Here is a 21,177-nt window from a genome sequence, read left to right as displayed (position 1 = left end):
CCCGGGTGGTGCGGAGGCGGTGGCTGGCTGAGGCGCTGTGGGCCGGGCGGGCGGCGGCGGCGGCCGCGGTATAGAGCGGGCGGGCCCTGCAAATAAAACCTGAGTAGGGGAGCGCTGGGGTGTAGGGATGGAGTTTTTGGCAAAGGAGGCGTCGTTTAGCATGGTAGGCAGGCAGCGCGGGCCACAGGAGGGGCAGCCTTGGGGTGGCTGAGGGGCGGGAGCGCCTGAGGGGAGCTGCCGGTCAGCGCCCAGGGGCGCGTTCCTGTGTGCGGGGCAGCGCCGGGCCCCGCGGGCGGGGCGGGGCGGGGCGCTGAGGTGAGGGGCGAGGTCGGGCCGCCAGCTGCGGGCCGTGTGTGCGGCCGAGGGGCTGCCGGGGCGGGACTCCCCGTCCGTGCGGGCAGGGGGGCGCGGCGGCGGCGGCGGGGAGAGAGCGGGGAGGGTCCATAGTTGAACTCTGTGAGGAGAAACGCTTCTTTGCTCCATGACTTGGGCCTGGAGGCAGTGGGTTTGCAGGGCATGGTGCGGAAGGAGGCAGAGATGTGTGCCACGGAAAGGGTACTGCTGCTGCTTTCTCTGGGTTGCTACTTGATTAAATACCATGCTTTGGCTACGGGGAGCTAGAAGCTGTTGCAACCTCTCTAAATCTCTGAAGAGTTTAGAAAAGAGAGTGGTGGCTCTAAAGTGACCCTCCCACCTGAGGCCTCTTGACGCTTAAATATTTTTTGAGCCATCTGCTGCTGGGCAACAAACAATTAGATAGGTGACACTGAGGCATTGGTACTAGGTAGCTTTGCGAAGCATGCAGCAAACAGACAAGGTGGGAGAAAAAACCTTGAGGCTGCAGCAATCGGTAGCAACTCCTCAGATGGTCAGCAAAAGCTGAAAGAGTGACAAAAGGATGTAGTGGTAACTGCTGTCTCTTTGCAGTTGCTGTAAGAAACTCCTCAATCTTTTACTAAAGGTGTCCTAAAGCTGATTTTGTACAGTGGCCTTCCTCCTCCCCTTCCTGCTTATACAGGATTTAGGAGTTAAAAAAAAAAATTAAACCAGTATGGTAAACATATTTATTCATCTAATGGATGATTAATGTTACAGCAAAACATGAGCTATAGCTTACAAATAAAAAAAAAAAAAATGGAAAACCAGGGTTTTAGTCATTCTTCCAAAAAACTGAGGGTTTGTTTTGTCACTTCAATAATTTTAAGTAAGAAAATGATAGTACTGGGAAAATAGGCGATGCATTTTTACTTGTTCCTTTCAATGTTTAGACCTTGTACAAGTTTGCTGTGGGTACCTGGCAGGAGAGTAAGTTTTAGAAGATAGTATTTTGTTCTGTCTCTCACTTGATCTGTGTTTTAAGTTCAAAATGCATAGAGCTAAAAACAGCTCAGGAAAGCATGCCTTTAAGGATAGGAGCAGCTGGAGAATTCACCCGTAGCTTGTATAGTTTGTGAGCTCTATTTCTTTGTCTTTGCAAGGCAGACCACCGGCGTGGTCTAATTCCAAAGCATTTTTGTTGTTTAGGCCTGTTTATCATAGTGGTTTAGTGATACTGATCTTTAGCTTCCACAAGACAGTTTTGAATTTTAATACAGTAACAGGAGGAGGGTAAAAGTGCCTATAGAAAGCTGCATCAGCAACCCTTTCTGTGAACCATTGTTAATACTGTCACTGGTGTAGACTGGATTCAAAATCACGGTTTATATGATATTGGTACTTGATGATCTGTATGTAAATTTGATGTTGATACACCTATGGATGACAGAAATCTAGGGAATGTTTTTTTATCGTGCTGTTTGCTGGCTTGTGGGTAGTAATTCAGGAATATGTAGTGTTATACTCTGCTTCTTTTGTTGGCTTTGTTTCATCTTTTTAATTTCTGATGCCAGGGAGCGATGTTTCAGGTTCTGTCACCAATATACTGCTTGTAAGCTGTGGATTTGACTCCACTGAAATAGAATTACCACTGGGGAAGAAGTATGTTAAATGATTTGTTTTCTCACTTGTGTATACTTACTATGGAAATTCATGGACAAGATTAGACTGGAAGGTATTTCAGAGATCACTGGGTTTCCATGTATGTATTTAAATAAAATATACAAATAAAAGACACACACCACCCCTACATTGTTCCTTAGCAATTGTTTGTCTAACCTCTTAAAGCTTTTTGCTTTGGTTTATTCTGATTATTATATCTCTCACTGAAAGTTCTTTCTGATGTTACCTGAATGCTTATTGCTGCAATTTAAAACCATTACTGCTATTTCTTCTGCCTTGTGTGGGTATAGAAAACAATTTATGACCTTGCTCTCTGCAACCATATTCCATATTTGAAAATTGGTATTGTTGTCCCACTTGAGTCTTTTTCTTTTGATTAGAGAGGCTAAAGAATGATGATGGCAACTTTTAGCTCTGATCATTCTTGCTTCCTTTTTGGACTCTTGCCATGGGGAACACTTCTTTCCTTGAAGTGTATTCCAAAAACCTGAATATATGACTACTCAGTTGAGGCCTTTCTAGTGTTGGATATGTTTTACAGGCTGTACTGGCATTTGAGAATTATGTTTTACAGCTACACAACAGTGTTAACTTTCATGAAGCTTATGATCAAAATGGATGGGGGAGTTTCAGTTTGAGAACTGCTGTGTGGTCAGTTTTCAGTCTGGGTTTGTGGAACTGGCTGTGCTTGGGCTGGCTGCAATTGAATGCTGTTCTTCTTAGGGCACTTCTTGGACATGTCAAGGCCATCCTGTCCTGCAGAATGCACTCTGCCGTCAAGTTGTGTCCTCCATTTGCTCTGGCTGTTTTTCTATCTATTTGACTTGAGGGAGTGGGTTTATGGCTGTGCAGTCCACTAAATACATATATTCAGGCTATATTTAATTTATTTATTAGTTACATTTAAAAGATAATTTTAAATTGCATTAAAACAGTCTGTAAATGTTTTTAACTTTGAACCATAAATTCTAATGTTATTAACAGTCATAGGATTAAGATTATTGCAGTTTAGTGAGCTGCCTTTCAGCTGAACTGCAGTACGTGAACCTGTATTCATTCATGGCAGTCACATCTGAAAACTAAAATTAGTTTGCTTAAACTCTTCTGTAAGATGAGGCTTAAGCTATATATTTTGTCTCATGCTTTTTTGGGGCTAAAACTGCATTCTGCCAGTTAAAGCTTAGTTTACATAAGGCAACTAATTACACCTCCCATTTACCAAAGCTTACTTGGGCCCATGAATTACCCTGGGTTTGTGCAGGGTGATCAAAAGCAAGATTTTTTCTAACAGTAAAATATATCCTTGTTCTGATGCTGCTGAAATCAGAGCAATTGCCTTAAAAGCCTGTGTAACTTTGTATGCTTACTCTTCGCATTATGAGCCGCAGCAGTCCTGTAGTAATAATGTCAAAGCTTTTAGATGTTTTTGAATATGAAAGCTGCTCTTTGACTTCTTGATTCTCAGAATATTCTGCTGTCCCACAGGCTAGCTCTGCTGTTGATGCTGAAAATGACTTTTGGGTTCTTCTGCATCAGGTCATGGAGGAATGAACAAACTGCTGTAGCATTTAAGGTGATGAATTATCGCAGTTTATATAATGTTCAATAACTTGCTGTGTTTATTCGATGTGTGTGTAGTTTACTTTTTTTTTTTTAAATTTTCTTCTTTGTGTTAAATCTCAAGCTCCCAAGGCAGACCTGATGGGTCCTGGGGTTGCAGCTCCGGTCCGGGTCGGCTGGGTGGTGTAAATACGGGAGCAGATCTGATGCACCCCAGGAGAGGGCAGTGGTGCACTTGCACAAAATCGCTGTTTCTTGGCTCTCTAGAGTTATTTCTTCTGGTTTTGTTTTGTACGAAGTATCGAATTCCTATAAAAATAAATTTAAAAAGCAGAAGTACACCAACGAATCCCTTTGCAACACTACTTAAACTGTATTTATTTGTATTTATAGCTCTAAGGTCCAGGGGCACTGATGTTACATATTTTAACCACATTTCTTGCCAAGTAAGAAGGTGAAGATTCTTTCTCCTGATATATCAGCTTTGTCTCCCCTGTAGGTCACAGGTAATGAAAAAACGCTGAAAAGATGGCAAATGAAACTGGAATTTCACAGTTTATATCATTGCTTTAGCTAAGAGTTTTGTTGGCTTTTTTTAAAATCCAGTAGTTCTGGCTGTTAATATCATCAGGGGTACTTGTATGCTAATAAGTGACTTCTGGAAACTTTGTGGTAGGTTCTGTATATATCAGCTTGTAGTATTTTATATATATATGAGTATATGTTTCTTTAAGTTAATCCGTTGATATAAAGTCAAATTGTGCTCTGAGACTACATCTGCAGTCTTTTCCTTTCAGGTATCCTTTGCAGTGAGAAATATTCTGGTCAAACCTTTCTCTCTCTTCAATGCTGCAGTTCTTAATGGAAGTGTTCAGATATAATTTACTGAATATTCTTCTGATTAGTTTTGGTTTTCTGTGGCATCAAAAGGAATAAAAAGTCTCAACAACTTGTATGTAAAATTTACCAGAATTAAGTCCCATCTTAAAATTATTTAGGTGCTTGGGAAGGTTTTGCTGAAACACAGTAATGAAGATACTTAGGTTATACTTGTGCTGGCATTGGTGGAGGGACTTTATGGCTTCTGATTATAATCAGAAGATTGACTGCAGAATATGCAGGCTTAAGCGGGTGCCAAAAATATGTGGTTTGTGTATTGCTAGAAAGGAAGCTGTGGTGTTATGGCTCTTATTAAATAGGCTGCCACATTACAGGAGATGGGTCTCAGAGATGGGTTTTTACTGGAGACTTCTGCTTGTCATTTTCTGTGCTCTCCCGTGGGAGGCACAGATGACTAGGCTGTGTTTGCTACCTCAGTGACTGCATGTCACTTCCTGGTGACTGCACTAGCCCAGTGCAGAACTGTGTTGCTGCTGTCACTTGGAGCTGAGTGAAGGAAACAGAACAAGCAAATAAATTCCCCCAAACGCAACAACAACAAACAAAAAAACCCGAACCTGAATCCTATTAGATGTTAAGGGAATAGTTGCATGGGTCCCTGATCCCTGTAGCAGCAACCTAGTGAGTGCAGAATGGCCAGTGTGGTGGCTGTTGTTGATTTGTTAGAGAAATGCAATTGTTTATCACATGTGAGTGTTTCCTGCTGTAGCTTCTATGGGTATTAGAACCCAAGAATCCAAGGTACACTACTACTAGGCTGCTATACTTGTGTATAAAATCTGTTATCGCAGGACAGGCCTGGTCTTAAATACACAGAAAAGATGTACCTGTACTTGTTAATATCAACAGCTTGGCTCTGTTGTGTACAGTCAAAGTCAAATGACTGAAATTATTTGTCTACTGAGTTGCTTTATAGAGTGAGAAAACAGACTAAAGTTGGGAATTCAGAAGGTAAGGTGCTCTACTGTGATAGTAACTCGCTTCCATTGTGCATATGTGGATTTATATTTGAAATCTCGCTCCCTAGGTTGACAAGCTGAAATCCAGACTCTGGTGCTGAATGTTATGCAGATTACTGTGCATTTTATACTATATATGTTATACTGTGTATATCTTAAAGTAGCTCCTGTTGACTCTGATTCTGAAGGGATGTTAAAAATCCTTCAGTTTTTGCTGTAAAAAGAAGGGTTTACTTTGCCGTTTTGGTTCAGACTTGCTACTCCCATGACGTAGCACAGGCTTCTGTGCACCAGCTAGTTTCTGTAAGTCTCTGTTCCAGAAATGGCTGTGCTTTAACACTACATTTCTCTTCAAAAATAGCATGCTGTCCTTCAAATTGCAAAGTGCTAGATACCTGTGACATCCTTTTGAACGTTTTTGATGATGTAGCTGAATTTTGTAAATATTGTTTGTGTGTGGTATGAACAGTTACCTAACACTTTGAAATGTCTCTTGTTGTTTTTTGACTTTCCTCATTACTTGTGGGGCCAATCTAAGATTTATTAAAAAAAGAGTGGCAAATTCACCTCTTCTGCTGGTGGTGTAGCGATACGTAAGTTGTGTGTGTGTATACACATAGATGAATGTATCTCAGTCTACAAAACCAAGATGTCACTGCCACATATTTCTGTGTGTGGATGGAGAGAATGCTAATCTGAAGACATGAGATTTGCAAGTGATTTTTGGCCACAGAGGTGCCTGTGCTGTGCCATGTTTCCTGTGGTGCTGTAGGTCTGACATCTGTCAGTCCAAAACAAAAAATATCCCCTTTGGTAAAAATTTTAGTGCTTCTGTAAAATCATTTTTTTTTTTTTGGTAAAAGATTGTGTGTGCAAATGGTAAAATGATCTGCCAAGCAGGTAAGGATGGTAACAAGGCTTTACACTGCCAGAGCACAGAACTGGAGCTGGACTTTATATTCCTTGCAGAGCCATTGTAAAGTAGAATATCCTGGTGGTGTGGTCTTCTGAAGAAACCTGTGTTGAATAATGCTATCCTGCCTCTTCCTATGGAGAAAATTTAGGATCTTCATTGGAAGGTTAAGTTCATGGTATAAATAATACTGTCTTTAGAGTAGTGGCAGGTGGTAGCTTGTTCATTTTTCCTCCAGACTCATTTGTTCAGTTTATGGGTCTGTAATACACAAAGTGCTTTGCAGTTATGAGATTGATTTCTAGCCTCATATTTAAAAATTGGCAGTGAAAAGAACTGGTCAGTGTCTCCAAGGAAGTATTTTCTTTTGGGGTCAAAATCTTTTGTGCTGCTTCATATTCTCCCTTGCCTGCTTCGGATGTAAGGCTGTACTTTTATACAGAGAGATTAACTGTTTTGCTTTTACACATCAATAGCAGATGTCAAGGCTCTGGCAGCTGATTTCCCACTGGAAGAAAAATTGGTGACATAAACCATAGGAATCATTTTTTTAGTAGATTTTGTATTAAATACACAAAGCTTTGAACAGATGTAAGGACCAATGATAATGCAGGAAAAAACACCTTCTCCAGAAATGTCAATCTGGAAATCAGTGTTTTGCTTTCAGAAAGCAACACGTCATCTTTGAAGTTTATAGTAACTTAACTAAAGACAGTGTCACAGGGCTACTAACACCTCATTTCTCAAAGTCTATATCCTGGTCACATCCAAAGGAAAGTAATTGGTGAGACTTGTGTGCAGCAAGCATTATAATCATGTGAGTGTGGTTCTCAGAAATGCGCAGTGAATACAGTGCTGTCTTAGAGCGTGAGCTTCCTTGATGATCTTGTATGCCTCGTGTGCTGTAGGTGTACCCTTTGTAAAAGTACCATCTGAATGATGCAAGAGTGACTTGCGTAGTCTCCCCCTGCCTCGTTGTCTTTGAAGATGTGTGGTGGAATTTCTTGTTTCAAGTGTGGTTTTTTGGTTGTTTTTTTTAAAGAAAAGGGAATGAAAGTTTTATGAGAAGAACTCTTCTTTCTGAATTCTCTGTCAGGGAGAACACAGCAGGAGGAGGAGGAAGAAGCTCAGCTCAGTGTATGCAGACTAAGTGGGAGGCTTCCTATTATTGAGGTGTGAAGTATCAAGAGTAAGTTTCTTTTCAGGTCTTCCAGGAGCACATCCTGAAGGAAGAAAGATGGGAGGAGGGAAGGTTACCATGGGAAAGCAGTCTCCATATATCAGTACATTCTGTAGAGGGTATGTGTGGATTCTTTGATTTGTTTGGTGGTGGGGGAAGGGAAGGGTTTGAGGGGAAGTTAAAAGATGCCGATCTATAGATACCTAGTCTTATTGTCCACTGTGTTTTGGTTACTATTTATATGCTGTTTCATATTCTGGATACTTCCAGATGTATCATTGTGGCTTCAATCCTAAATTTTATGCTTAGATACTGTGTTTTTGGTCGTTCTAATTGCATGTGAATATTGGTATTGATGATTGGCCTTAGCATTGCCTTCGATCTGCTGGAATGCCTGTTTCGCATCTCATAGGTGGCTGCATAGATACTCTGCTTCATGGAGCCCTTCTAGGGCCTGATTTTTCAGGCTGCTTCTCTTTTGGGCATCGGATAGAAGTCAGTGAGCTGTGGTCAGTTGCAATTACCAGTAAAGGCATCAGCCTGTAGACCTCAGCACACATGCCTAGTGCAGAAGTCTGCCCATGGGAGTAGCACTGCAGGATCTGTCCTGTATCTGCAAACGAAAAGAATTCACTTTCTGCACAGTTTATGATCTGTCATTTCTGTGTACCTGTGGAAAAAAACTGAAATAAAAAGGTATTTTAGTTCAAGACATACAACACTTACATGGAAACAATGAACTGTTTCTGGAAAGAAATATTAGATAAATCACTAAAAATAAAATTGCAGATAGGGTAGTCTTATTCTTAGCAGTATTTTGTAAGGTCTTCAGAAGTCTAAAGACAACTGAAACTGCTTGTGTGCTTTGTGGAACTGAAGCAGTAATTGTTTCACATACAAGATGTAATATAGCAGTTTACAGTTCCAAAAAAAAACCCAACAACAAACACCAAACCACAACAAAACCCCAACCAACAAAACTTTAGCTCTCAGCTTAATTGGATGGAAATCGAAAGAAGAGGTAGGATATAGAAGATGGTTTATGGGCTTGGTTGAGCTATCATTTCCCTGAGCAAAGCACTTTCTAATTGGGAGCTGGAAAGCTCTGCAGGTACCAGGGAAAGAATAGCTACAGTAACTTGTTGTAGGATAATACAAGTTCTGTACTATAACCTTGTGGGAAATCAGGAAGGATGACTGAACTCTGTATGAAGTGGTTAAGAGCTTCTAGAGGCTTTAGAAGGCTACAGACCATGGGGTTTAAGCTGTATTAATTACCCAGCAAGATGCAGTTGTGTATGTTGTGTAGTTTTTGATTTGGGTTTTTTTCTTCTATTTGTTTTTCCTTACCTGGGTAACAATTGTGTGCGAGTTGACTAAACGTGGTTTTTTTTTTTTTTTTTTTTTCTTTACAAACCATGCCTGCTTTCCTAAAGCTAACAGACAGTGCAATTATGTCAACTGGTAGAGCATCCTCACCTTGAACAATGAACATATTTTATCATCTCTGTTCAGAATGTCAAGTGTGAAAGAAAAGGAAGGTATGATCACCAAGTGTGTGTAAGGTCAAGGTCTAGAAGAACTTCCCTTATGGAAGTAAGATAAAGGGTGAGTACTCTATGCTGGTAAGTCGGTGAAGTAAAATTGCTTCCACAGGTTCTAGATAAAATTATAATAGCAGGTGTATGTCGTGGCTCTGCATGCGTACTGTGTCCAACAGAGAAGTACTTCTGACTTGAGAAGGTTGTCCTCTAAAAATTTCTTCTGGGAGGAGCGCGGGTATTTAGTAACCTTTCTCACAGGCAGTTGCATCCTTTCACACAGTCATCAGTCTCAGTCCTGTGAAATGAGGGAGGATCTTTTTTGGTAGAAATTCTAAGAACAACTGTTTTGACAAGTTTCTTCCTTCAAAAAAAAAGAAGTTAAATGGAGATGAAAGAAGTGGGGGGAAAATATTTTGAGGGTCTTCTATATTTTGTTTTGGCATTCTTTTTGATGTACATTGAATTCAGTCCAAAGAGATTATGCTATGGGGTAGACTTACCAAGGTACTGAAGAATATGTTCATTGATAGTTGCACATGGGAAATGCTTACTGTGCAGGAGTGTACTATGACAGGAGGCTAAAAAGCTTATAATGGGTAAATTACTGAAAGCAGGACTTTAAAGATAAACATTACAATTCAGTGTAGACCTGTTATTTATTCTTTTTTTTTTTTCCCTCCCTTGGGGACCATGTATATACTGTACGTACTTGGAAGTCTGTAGGTATATACTGAGTAATGTAAGCAGTGATTGTACTGAAGGATAATGCTAGTGTCATTGAAGAAAATCAGATGGCCTTAGAAACTTTACTAAATAATCAAAACCACAGTTGCCTAGCAAGGAAAAGCAAAACATAACCCCCCTCAAAAACCACAAACATAAATCACACAACCCCCTAAACGTGTATGTCTATGGATCTTTCAATTTGAAATAGCAGGGGTTGATTAAATCAGTAAGTGGTAGGTTGCAAAGTAGACATTTGTCTCCAAAAAAGTCTTAAATTCCAGAAATGAAACTAAAATTGGAAATTATGTGCCTTGCCTTTACAGTATAGAATATCATGATACTTAAGTGTATAGTTGCATCTAGGCTGGTATGTTGTTTCTACTAGTTACATGCAGAACATCATTGTCTTACCTGTTACTGGTAAACTGGTATTTTAAGTCTTATGCATCTAGTGGTCCAGGGTCTCATCTGGAAGGATTTAAAAAATTTCATCCAAAAAGACTGATGTTATTGATGTATTTTTACTGCATAAACTTTTTTTGTGTGCACAATTTTTGCAGGCACAGCACCTTCTGACAAATAATTCCATAACTTAATTGTTAACTATGTGAATAAATACCTCCTGTGTTAATTTTGAACCCACCTTTTAGAAATTTTGACACCCAAAAAATCGTTGGTTTAGGACAGATCGAAAATGCTATGCCCCTTTCAGCAGTTATGACTTTATAGACTTCTGATATAACACACCTCAGCCATCTCTTCCAGCCTGAGGGGTGAATATCTTTTTCTTTTTTTAAAAAAAACCTTTTTCTTGTACAAATTGACTGTACAGAAATTGTTGTATACCTTTTGACCATCCTTGTCACCCTTCTTTGTGCCTTTTCTAGCTCTAACAAACCATACAGGGTATCGAGAAATTAGGCATGCTATAGGTTCTTATGTTGTGGCACAGTGCCCAGAGCGTGCTGTCTTTGACTTGTGGCTCAATAGTGAGCTGTCTCAAATAATTTCTGGTTATACCCCAAGAGCTTGTTCTTGACTGATAATAGCAGTTCAGAGACTGAAGTTGGATATGCAAAGTTAGGAATCTTTAATGTATGTTATTTTGTCACACATTGTACCTGCCATTTAATGTCTTACAAGTCAGTTCCTCCCGCCCCAATCTTCTGAAAACCTCCGAAATAGAATAGGAAAGATTACTCCTATTGAGTTCAGTTATGTGGGAAGAATAAAGTTCAGTTCCCAAGCTTCTCTGCAAGTCAGTTGGAAATGGTTACTGAGACCGTCTACCACCTTACAGTGCCCTTTCGGTGGACTGAGGGGAGCTTCAGGGGAGAGCTTGGAAGAAATCCGTTACTTCCAGGTTCATGGTTTTGGTGCTGGTGAAATAACTTGCACTAGAAATGTAATGTGACTGCTATTAAATGGTTACAGACTTTCTGAATTGGTGCAGAATGGTTTCATGGAAAGAAAAGTTTCACTGGAAAAAGGTTACTAAGTGGCCCTGATTTCTTTCTGACTGTTGCTGGTAGTGGCAAGCAGGAACTGGAAAAGATGTTATGAAAAGTTTTGTATGTAGCACATACACAAAGAATGTGGCTGTCCCTAAAGAGGATAAGAGCTCGGTACTTGCAATTAAAAATAATTTGTGCTGCAGAATTTGGGTATCTGTTGTACTGCTGGCCTGTGGTAAGCTGCAGTATGCAAGGTGTGGTGTAGAAGAAATGCATAGCTTTCAGATTGCTTGCTGAATGTGTGCCATGAGTACATTCTATTAGTTGTGTTATAGTAGATATAATCTAACAATATAGGCAATGCCACAAAGACCTTGTTTTATCTAAACTGTACTAGTCTTAACATGTTAGATGTATCCTACCCATTAGGAGGAATGAATTCATAAATATTCCAATTTAAAGTCACCTCTGTAGTATTTCTTAAAACATTATTAACAGTGTATGCTGGCTTGCGTAACCAGCTGTTTCCTCTTCCATTTTCTGAGTTCAGAGATGTGACTAGTGTTTATGTTTTGTTTGCATGACAGCTTTGGGATGATGGCAGCAGTGGAAGGGTAGCTAAGTCAGCATCAACCTCTGGCTGCGTAATTAGCACTGCTACACCTGCATGGAACAGTGCCTGAGACAATAAATGCTGTTTGATGGGCCAGCAGCTCCTTTCTTGTGCCAAGTTAGGTGCAGCTTTGTTCACCTGTAGAGTTTACAGTAAGCATGACACTTGGCTAGTGTAGTTTGTTGTGGTAACTTGACCCAAGCTTGCTCAGATGGCCAACCAAACAAACTGTAGACAGCTCCACATTTGCTGTGCATCATGGTGTAGTTAGTGAGTAGGCAAGACTGGCTGTGGAGTAGGAATATGCCCCCCAATAGATGCAAAGCCTATTTAATTCTCTGGAATTATTTTTATGGAATGTGGATTAGGTGCTAAATCCTGGAATGGCATTTAAAGGTTTCTTATCTAAGAACATTCAAATCTGAGAGACACAAAGTACCCTCATTCATTTTGCTGAGCCAAAAAAACCCCATTGACTTACAGTATCAAAATAATATGCATGTTAGAATTTCTGGTAATTTGTAAGTACTCTGGGTCAGAATTTTGGTGTGACTACCCAAATTAATCTGAGGGATGAATCGGGCACAGTCTTGTTATTTTTGGGTGTAGTAACTTGGCTATGTCCTTTAATATTCCTGATGTTAATGAATGAATTACAAGACTTCATTTATTTGGCTTTTCCACTGCATTTCATTTCAACCCGCCACACCACCTGCTTTCCTGTAGGAGACTCTTTGCATGCATGTCTGTTTTCATGGACAGTAGTCTGGGTTGGTTATTGCCACTGGCTTTTTGTCAGGCTGGATGACAGATAGTATGTCATCCTACCCTGCCACCCATCTGTGTTGTGAAGGGTTGGGAGAGTAGAGTGGAAAAGCAGGAATTTGCTCTGTATTTGTGTGACAGCAGAAATGTCATGCCCAGCTTCCAAAATGCTTGAAGAGTAGTGCCAGGTGTGTTAATGCCAAGGCCAGTGACAAGCTGTTTCACCATGGTATCCTTTTCACAGGGTTGTCCTTTAAACTATGTCCGCTTTAGTAGAAGTTGGGCTAAGCGGAAGGACTGAGGATGTTGAGACTGCTGAAGAATTTTAGTTTGTGGGTTCCCCCCCCCCCCCCAGCTTTAGACAATTGGTTGGGCTGAATGTTTTGTGTAACCTTTGTTCTTGGAGGAAGTGTTTTGTGGTCTGGAGGAAAAGAAAAAGGAAAAAAAAACATTAATTGTTGATGGGGTGTTTTTCTGCTGTAAGGAAAAGATCTGTCTGTATAAGCTTGAAACTGCTTTGATGGTTGGAAACAGTGCCATAATGTATAGACTCTTAAAGTAAGAAATCTGATCTTGAAATCATGAGTTTTCGTTGTCAAGGATTTCCTGGCTGATATTGTTGGTTTTGGGTTTTTTGGGAGTCTTATAAACTGAGTGTTGCCTTCTCATATCTATGAAAGAAATCAGTTTAAATACTGTAACTGGCTTTGTGATATAAGGCTTCAACTAAACAAATGTCTTGTATGCTTCTTTGGCTCTATAGGCAGTGACTGACAAGTCCCCTGCTATTTGAGAGAGATACATAGTAAATCTGGAGGGACCCTGACTACAGGTTGTTAATCTTTCTTTAAAGATCAGTGTATGGTGAAAAAATATTAAACTTTACTATAAAGTTTATACATCTTTTTCCATCCTTCTCTTACCTGATTTTTCCTGAACAAAAATTTTGGCATGAAAACGCTGCTTTCAGTGTAGGTGTTCCTCTGATCCTTCTGTTTGTTCTTTACCTGAAGCATCATCATCATCACTATAAAATCGGAGTTGGCTGCTGTATGAATAATTAAAGTGTTAGAAACAGAACTATGATTTCAAGTGAACGGAGCGAAAGCAGTTAAAACACTTCCAAAATTGGCTTTCAAGGAATTCTCTTTGTACTAGTAAAGTGAAGTAAAAAGAAAAACTAATACTGCTGTGTATATAGTGCTGATTATTTTTTTTTAAGTTGTTTTCAGATGTAGTTTTGAGATTGTCCTGAAGCTTACAGCCTGACTTCAAAGGTTAAGCGATACTCTGTAGATCTGTGTTCATGCTTTGCATGTGCATGCTGAAATGCCGGAGAGGGACTGTGTGTGTCTATGTACAAAGAATGGTCAAAGTACAAGTCTCGAGGTGTAACCTCTTTGTCCTAGTGCTAGTACACATATACAGAGTTCTAGGCAAAAGCAGAATGGTACACAGTAGTCCATCACAGCTATGTATAGGTCTAATAGCATATATATGATATATTAAAAAATAGAAGTAACGCTAAGGTTGCAAAGTCAAGCCCTCAAAAAAAATTTTGGAGGTGCCGGAACAAATGTTGTCTTCAGAGTTTCAATTCAGCTCCTTTGTGTGGATTCTATTGTAGTACAGTTTTCAGTTGCCGGGCCGAGTCCTTTCTCCCGCTTGCCTCTGCCCTGCCGCTCTGTTAGCAGAGAAAATGGAGAGCAGCGAAGTCCTGCCCTTCTCTCCCTGATGCAGCATAACTTCTGGATAAGGAACAAATACCGCAGAAATACCGAGGGAATCCTTGGGAATTTAGTTGCCACGTCCCGACAGGTTTCTGATGGCATTTTTTGTGGCTTATGCAGTTGTGGGTGTGTTTTCCACAGAAAATTTGTAAAGCCGCATACCTGACACTGAGTCATCTGAATTTCAAAGCCATGAAGGCATGCAGTCACTCGACCTTACTTGATCTTACATGGGTGATACCTTGTTTGCTCTCGCTGTTGGAAACGCTTAAATTGTTCAAACACCGAAACTTTAAAAAAGGTCTTTATCCCGTTTCCCCCCTCTCATCCCTGTTTAAAAAAAACGAACTGCCCACCCCCCTTTTCTAGGGGAAGCCTTTGGGCTAGGCAGGCCGGGAGTAGGAGGTATCTGCGAGGGTGGCTGCTGCAGCGCTGGCTGTGCCGCCGGGGGTCCCGCACGCCTGTGGCACTCCCGCAGCGTGGCGGGGGCACGTCCCGCCGTGGGAGCGCGTTCCCCGGGCACGGCTGAGCGCAAAGGCATCGCCGGCGCCTGCTGGGGAGCACTGTACTGCTGCTGTCGAAGGGGAGCTCTGATGCGCGGCGTGCGGCTTTTCGTTTGCCTGGTCATTTGGCCGTAAGGCTGGTAAGGAGCTTCCCCGCCCAGCGCGGCGCGGGAGCCGCCAGGGGGCGCCCCAGCGCCGGGCTCCGCCGCTTCGGGGGCGCGGGCGCTGAGCCCCGGGGTGGAAGGGTGAGGAGGGAGGAATATGCCGTAGAGGATTTTCCGTGGCCTTAAACGATCCACGCCCGTGGGTAGTCACTGTACGTTGTACACATCGAGTTTTAATTCTGACACACCCACTTGTGTCGTATATTTGGGGAGTTAGCAGATAATTAAGCGACTGCTGTGTAGCAGGACGGATGAATTATGTGTGCATTGCTGTTAGTAGATTTCTTTCAGAGTATCTTTTTTTATTAAGGCCATGCTTTCGTAAAGAAATACTGTATATAGGCTAAATTCAGCAGTTATGGATATAAAGAAATGCCACTTCTTTTGAAGTCAGTACCACTTTCTCTGCTAGGTTGACTTTACGAGAACAGTATATAAAAACTTGCGCAAAAGACTTCAATGGCAGCATGCATATGTTCTAAAACTTCTATATAAAACATAGATAATGTTCTGCTTTAGTTTACACCGCTATAAATGCAAAATAAATCTTACTGGCAGTATAAACTGAATTTGATTGTGACAACATTGGACAACCCTTCTTCCTGTTAAAGCCAGCTTTGGCAGAACCAAGCCTTTGGGTTAGAATTGCGTATTACAAATGGGAGCAGAACTTGACTGGCAGGGCTTTTTCTGTTTGTTTGTTTTTAACATCTGTAGCCCAAACATTCAGCCTTAAGGAGACTAAAGCTAGGCCCCCGAATCCAGTAAACCCCGGAGTTACCTAATAGGAAACATCAGACACAGGGACCGGTATGGAATTTAGGCTGTGTGAATCTAGGCTTACGCAGCTATATTGCAGCACTCAAAAATACTACAGCCTGCTTTTTCCAAGAGGTACTCTAGTTATGGGCTCTTATCCCTTAGTGACTCTGCATTAGCTATATAATCCTGCTCTGATTCTAGATCCTTTCTTTGCAGTATCCAAGCCTCAGCAGCCATTGCTTCCTAAATTATTTTCCAGTCCTGTCTGATACCTGTTTTGCTTCTCTTCCCAGTCCTGTTTCCACAACAAGGTATTTAATGGTATAGCTCACCTTTAGCAAATGAATAGTATCAATGATTATGCATAGACAAGTGTTTTAGTGTCTTGCTGAACTAGGGTCTACTTTTCTTGACGGGGTTTTTTTTGAAAACAGCATAGAGTTTCCATAAATGTATAAGCAGAGGTATTATGGTATTTGTGTAAGAATATGGCCTGGAAACAAAGCTTTGCTGGTGGGTTGGAGTATATATTTTTGGGGGGAAAACCCCAAACCCTTGCAGTGACTGCAAAATGAATGCCTATTGTCCCAGCATTCTTGATGCTATACTAACAAGTAGGCCAGACTTGGATGTCCCCAGCACTCCAGTCTGGAATAGTGCCCAGCTTTGGAATATAACATGCTTACGTTTGTATCTGGAGTACAAGTGGGATTCTCATGTTAAATAATCAGAAGGAGGGAGTGTGAGTGAGGGAAACAGCTGCATGTCTCTGGCACTAGGCTTTGCATAGTGACCCTTGTTGTGTAACCTCCATGCTCCAGAAGTTTGAATCCATTTCAGGAGGTGGGCATTTATTTAGCTGGGAAAAGTGTTAGCTAGTGAATTATTCCAAGTATATAAATAGAGTATGGGAATCCATTGCTTGTCTGATATGAGAGTGATCTTAAGCAATAAGCACCTCTCACCCACAGCAAATACAAGTACATTTCAGACCGTCCTGTGCTATTCTTCCCCCTAAGTGGATTTGGCCTGTCTAGGAGAATGATGAGAGTGGATGGTCGTGATTGCTAGGAGGAATTATTACTGTGTGGGGAGAGAAAAGGTTTTAATAAAAAAAACTTGGAGAAGAACTAGCCAATGGCTAGGAAAGAATAGGAAGCTGTTGCAGGGCTGAAGGGGAGCAGAGAAGAACACAGGTCAGTTATGCTTAATGATACCATTTTTGAAGAGTCATAAACTGGGTGAGGGTCAATTGCAAGGCTTTATTTTGTGGCCATTGGCTGCACAGGGTTCCTCAAAGCTGGATTCTCATTGTTTGTGTTTTGTAGTGAGATGCTGATGCTTGCAGAGGAGCCAGGCAGGGAGAATGTCCCATAAGAAGATAATTTGTTAAGCTATTCTACTTCGTGCAAGCTGGAGCATTGCAGCAGCAGCTGCAATATTGTTCTTTGTAGATGTTTTTATTTTATCAAAGTTGTTCTAATGCCTTTAAATCACATTTTGTAAGGGCTCAAGCCATAGACACCAGATTGGTGGGAGCATTCTGCTGTGAGATGGGTAAACCTTTTGGCTTTTGCAAGTAAGTGCAGAATTCAGTGCGTATAAGACTGTGTCCTTAGTAGGTGACTGCTCTTAAACCTAGTTTTGCTCAGTTTAAAAACTGCAGTGCTTGATCACTCCTGAGCATTACAGGTGCCAAAACTTTCGAAATGCTATGAGGTTTCCTCGGGTATGTTTGGTGGGAGTTTTTCTGATGTTAAAAATACCAGTGCCTTTTTTTTTTTTTTTTTTTTTTTTCCAAACATACAGGCTGGTATGCTCCTAGCTGGCTGTTGACCTTTAAAACAAACAAAAAACCCCCACTATTGCAAGCAGATACTGGAAGGAGTAGCGAGGTAGGGAACTTGGATTTTCTACATGTGGCACAGTTGGGATATAGAGAGCATAAGCTTTATGTGACAGTGTTGTATTTAGACTTGTATTCTGCTCTCAGCTCTTGACTAGCAATCCTTCCTGTCCTGCCAGCCCAAGATCTGAAGGTGCATTAAATACACAGTATATATGAGTGCTGCTTGTAGCAATGTGAGGGAAAGTGTGTGGTTCATGGGCATACTGGTTAGGAAGCTTGAGCCTCTACAGCCTACTTTGGCTCACTGGTAACAGCTGTTAACTGTGGGTTTTGGAATGATGCCTGTACTACTCTTGTGGATATTGGGGTAAATAGTAGCAATAGTACTGCTAAAGTCAGTAGGCTGGTGTTAGTAATACGCACGTGTTGTGGTTTAACCCTAGCCAGCAACTAAGTACCACGCGGCTGCTAGCTCACTTTGCTCCCCACCTCGGTGGGATAGGGAGGAGAACTGGAAAAAGGTAAAACCCGTGGGTTGAGATAACAACAGTTTAATTATTAAAATACAAATAATAATAACACAACAATAATTTTTATGAAGAGGAGATGGAGAGAAGGGAATAAAATCCAAGAGGGAAAAAAATAACCAACAAAAAAACAAGTGATGCACAATACAGTTGTTCACCACCCACTGATTGATGCCCAGCCAGTCCCCCAGCAGCTATCAGTGGGGTCCTGGCCAGCTCCCCCCAGTTCATATATTCAGCATGATGTTCTATGGTATGGAGTGTTTCTTTGGCTAGTTCAGGTCAGCTGTCCTGGCCATTTTTCCTCCCGGCTTCTTTTGCACCTGCTCACTGGCAGAGCATGGGAAACTTAAAAAGTCCTTGATTTAGAGTAAGCACTACTTAGCAACTAAAACATCAGTATGTTATCAACATTATTCTCATACTAAATCTAAACCACAGCACTGTACCAGATACTAAGAAGAAAATCGCCTCTACCCTAGCCAAAACCAGGACAACATGAAAGATGAGAATCTGGCCCTGTGTCTATGCCTGGTAAATCCTGCACTAGGCAATCTTTCTTGGCATGGCACAAGGACTTTACAGGACAGTCCTAGAAATAGCCTAATAAGCAGCATCAGTGGTAGCAAAAATATGGGCCTTGTATCAAGCAGTATCCCATCAGCCTTTTCCTTTGCTTAGATTTTCATAATAAACTTTGACAAGTTCTTAGCTGCATTCTGTTGAGGCAGCACAGAGTAACAGTGTCAGCAAAGGCCTGTCAACCCAAGCAAAAGCCTGAATTTTTCTACAAAACTTGATGCAAGGGCTTAAATGTGAGAGAATGGATGGGCGAGAGTTGTGTGGCAGAGCTTCCTGCCGGAGAGGGGGCTTCTGCATTAGAAGGAAGTGTCCTGACACCAAAGCTGCTCCACACTTATTTAAAAAAATAAACAAGAAAATGAACTAAAAATCCCAACAAATAAGACAATGCTTGTTTCTACCTAACGGTTTTTATCAATGTGGCTATCTCTGTTAAAAAGTATCAGTGAAATTATTCTGAAAGGGAGAATTCTGGCCTAAGAGCCTGTTGGGATTGGGGAAACTTGTATCAGATTAGCTCCACAGGCACAAGTTGTTGGGGTGCTTTGGGGGCACGTGAATCAGGCTGGCCTCCACTGTGATGTTGACTGCAGTAACTTACTCCAGTAGATTCCCAGGATCAATTTTGTGTACACCAGTACCGCATGTGGCCGCTGAAATCTACAGTCATCAACTTTTAAAGTTAGGCTTGACCTAAACTGGTATTTTAGGCAGGTCAGTCCGTACCTTTCTGTTGTTTCCTTTCTCTACCAAAGTAAAGTTGGATGGGAAATGAAAAACAATTTCATGACACTTTTAAAGCTGTTTCTATTTAGCAGGATTTAAAGCATAGCTAAACAAAAGGAGTCTTATTTCCCCCTTGCATTTTTCCTCTGGTGTTTGGCCAATCAATGCAATAAAATGAGCTAGTGCCTTCTTATCCCCTCACTAATTCCAAGCTGCTGTTTATGTGGATGTTTTCCTTTCCACCTCAACTACCCCATCAGGTTTTATTTTTCTTACTCTGAACTTTTACAAAGTGGAAGATATTTTAAGTTACAGATTGCTTTGAAAATAATGGAACAAAACAGAAGGAAAGAAAAAAATTAAAAGCTGTAGTACTGTAATTCTATTGTATTTATGTGGAAGAGGGGGTGAAACCATTGAAGGTGTTATCAATAAAAAAATACTGAAAAAAGTATTTCACAAGTAATAGTAAACTAAAAGAAGTTAACAGGTGAGATTTTCTGGCTAAATCTAATTTTCAGTGTAGTTAAAAAAAAGACTGGTTTTGTGTAAGCTGTAGAACTCCTGTATGTGCTACAAAAGGAGCCTCCTTATGGTAGATCTTGTTCCTTAGGCCTTATAAAGACAGAAACACACTTTATAAACAAGGAAGCTTGAATACTGAAAGAAAACAAGTTACTACTGTCAAGCTGTGTCTGGAGAGCTCACTTCTGCCTACTCTATTAAAAAAAAATATCTCCATAGTGGGGTCAGCAGATAGTCACAGTGAAATATTCATTCCTTTCTTTGAGGTGGTCTCATCAGTAATGAAGGAAAGGGGAAGCTGTTCAAATCAACAGCAAAATTCAAAATTAACGCTCTCTTTGGATGTATGTGGCATTTTTTTGTTTTTCTCAGTTGTTAATTTTCTCAGATAGTGCTATTCGTTATGCTCAATCCAAATGTTAAACCTGTCTTAAAACTGTAATTACAGTGTGTGCTCTGTGCTTATTAGAGATAAGATTGATTAGCAAGGTATTACATTTTGTTTTCTACTCATGGGCAAGAGGAATTCATGGTTTGAAATCTGTGTTTAAAGGGGGTTAAAACCATAGGTAGGCAGAATCCCCAACTCTATCCACAGTGGTGATGAGGAACTTTTTTTGAGGGTCAAATCTGCCTATGTAATTATGCCCTAATCTATACAATCTGCTTCTTCCAAGATTCAAGGCACCTTAGAAACTCTTTCAGCCCCCCACTAGGAATAGATGGAGACAGGAGTCATAGCACTATCTTAGATGAATCAAGGTGTCACCTCTGTATCCTGTTAATGCATGTAGGTATAGAAATACTTTTCCCTACTTTTAATGCAGGGGAGTGAAAAGCAGTCCTAAAGGGTTAACTTTTTTCTTTATCTTTTCTTTTTCTTTTTCTCCCAGCTAGTTATTCACTTAAGAAATAAGGCAGGCAGACCTGCGTCTCTGGACATGTACATCTTGTGCTTTGTGATGGGAACTCAGTTTAGTTCCATCTAAATTGTAACAATCGTCAAATCCTTTAGGCTGGGAAAGACCTTTGAGATCATAAAGTCCAACCATTTAACCAGGACTGCCAAGTCCACTGCTAAAACATGTTGCTAAGCACGGCATCTATGCGTGTTTCAAACTCCTCCAGGGATGGTGATTCCACCATGCCCCTGTGCAGCCTGTTCCAATGCCTGACCACCCTTTCAGCGAAGAACTT

At 40.9% G+C, this 21,177-nt stretch overlaps 1 protein-coding gene across 1 annotated transcript in view; it reads left to right on the top strand.

The window, feature by feature from the left end:
- Positions 1–40: 40 nt before the first annotated feature.
- Positions 41–21,177, top strand: part of DPF3 (double PHD fingers 3) — a 189,752-nt gene continuing 168,615 nt past the window's right edge. Inside the window, exons 1-2 of the mRNA XM_055799885.1 lie at positions 41–163; positions 3,484–3,571. The gene's annotated coding sequence lies outside the window, so the exon portion shown is untranslated. The remainder of the gene's footprint in view (positions 164–3,483; positions 3,572–21,177) is intronic.

Source organism: Falco peregrinus, chromosome 1 (genome assembly GCF_023634155.1).
Source record: "Falco peregrinus isolate bFalPer1 chromosome 1, bFalPer1.pri, whole genome shotgun sequence".
In the NCBI taxonomy this organism is placed as follows: domain Eukaryota; kingdom Metazoa; phylum Chordata; class Aves; order Falconiformes; family Falconidae; genus Falco; species Falco peregrinus.
The sequence above is the reverse complement of the archived record's forward strand: the minus strand, read 5'-3'. Positions and strand labels throughout refer to the sequence as shown.